The 2,059-nt window shown below is 48.1% G+C and overlaps 1 pseudogene; it reads left to right on the top strand.

Moving 5' to 3' along the window:
* Positions 1-878: 878 nt before the first annotated feature.
* Positions 879-994, top strand: LOC149436014 (U2 spliceosomal RNA; annotated as a pseudogene).
* The last annotated feature ends 1,065 nt before the right edge of the window (positions 995-2,059 follow it).

Below are 2,059 nucleotides of genomic sequence, written 5' to 3'. Positions count from 1 at the left end.
AAGGGTTTGTATCGGGTGGCACACTTTCTGGGTCATAGGGGGTATACCCTGTAACAGCGTATACCCAGAGATGGATGCGGTCCAAACATTTTGGCTACAATCTCCATCTTGGCAAAGGGATTAACCATCCTGACAAATATATTTTTCCCTCATTCTTCCCCCCTCCCTCCTTAGAGAGGCCCAGCGACATTTGGCCAGTAAGTGTGTGATTTGGGAATGTCACAGGAGGGTCATAGGAGCTATAAAGCCCCCCAAGGGAGCCGGGGCCTCCCTGTCCAAAGAACCTGCAAATTATAACACCTCGTAAGAGATAAGGCAAGCTTTCCCAGGAGTTGAAAGAGATTCCAACCTAATAAACCTAACTCAGCATAGGTGACAGAATCAGATAAACACTTTTCAAAATCCATTTCTCCCCTATGTCTCATATCTTGGAATAATCTGTGAGCCCGCTGGATGTGCGGTATATACAGTATACTGCACTGATCCAAGCAGTTTCAAAACGTACCGGTACGTCCCTACTGTAATCAGCTCGCTGGATGCATGTATGTACGGTAGCTGCGGCTACATACAGTATACACTGGGCCAATCACGGCGAGTGATGTATTTTACTAATGAATACAAAGCCTGCTCGGATTTGCTGAGTCAGAGAGGTGGGCTGATGATGTCACAACCTCAGCCAATCCAAGCAGGCTTTGTATTCATTAGTAGAATACATCGCTCGCCGTGATTGGCCCAGCATATACTGTATGTAGCCTCAGCTACTGTACATACACACATCCAGTGGTCTGATTACCGTAGGGATGTACCGGTACATTTTGACTCAGCGTGGTATACTGTATGTACATTACTGCACATCCAGCGGGTTGTATATATACTGTATCGCTTCTCGGCCTTTTGGCTAAGATCAAGTGTAGTATCTGTTCTTATCAGTCTCCAGTGGGGGTGCTCCCGACCATTCTAGCTTTGCGGGGATGGTTGTTGTATAGTACCCTCACTGGAATGATGGGGGTCCGGAAGGCTAGTACCAGAGGGACAGAAACCGGGGAGCGCCACGAGTCAAGCTGGGGCCCCGGGAGTAATTCCTCTGGGAAGACTGGAAAGACCCAGTACCTCCTGATTTGAACAAGCTACCTTGGTCTGGCCAGGGGCTGGGAAGGCAAAAAGTCCGCAAACTCAGTGCCCCCTGGGGAGACGCGCTCAGGGGTGTCACTAGTAACACTTGGGTGTGGGACCCCACGGTGTGAAAATGACACTTGGTCACTGTTTTTACACTCCTTTTTGCACAGCGTCCTAAGGACCAGGCCTTTTGGCTAAGTTCAGGGCAATTTTTGCTACGGGCCTCAGGGCCTGGTCTGTGCACATTTCGGCACGGTACCATTTTTTTTATTTTATTTACTTTACTTTACCTTATTGATTTATTATGCACTCCCACGTTTGTCACTTTTTTCTTTGCCTTATGTGTGTGTTTTTCACGGATGGAGGGTGTGGGTCCTCGGGCCTACCCTGAAGTCTAGGGGGAGGATGTGTGGCCATCCGGTTCCTTCCTCCCCTGATCCCTAGGAGGCTCTTCTTCGGGAGAGCCTCCTTGCCTAGTACTGGATGTCCGGCTTTGGCTGGGCATAGGGAACGGTGGTCCACCAGGCCTTTTGGCCAGGAGGACCAATTGGGAACCTTGTCCCCGTCAGGAGCTTCGTGCCCCGGGGGATCAGGGTAAGCGGTCCAAGCCCCTTTAGGGGTAGGACACAGCACACCCCTAAGTGCACTTTTTCGTGTGGTGTTTTGCACTTGCACTTTTTTTGTGAACACTTACGGGTTTTTTCGTTATAGTTGCACGTTTGCGGACTTAAAAAAATATACTGTATATATACTGTATACTGTATGTAGCCAAAGCTACCGTATTACCGCACATCCAGCGGTAACCATCTGATTTGGAATTTGATCCATATGATGACTGTCTTACAAATGTATCACAAGATGTCATTCATGAACTTATGATGTCAGAGGATGAACATGAGGATTTTGAAGGATTTTAAGTACCGGTAAGTCATAACCATTTCAA

This window comes from Staurois parvus, unplaced genomic scaffold, assembly GCF_062004578.1.
Source record: "Staurois parvus isolate SC_StPar_1 unplaced genomic scaffold, SC_StPar_1.0 ptg001432l, whole genome shotgun sequence".
Lineage (NCBI taxonomy): Eukaryota > Metazoa > Chordata > Amphibia > Anura > Ranidae > Staurois > Staurois parvus.
This window is presented reverse-complemented; position numbering and strand designations above follow the sequence as displayed.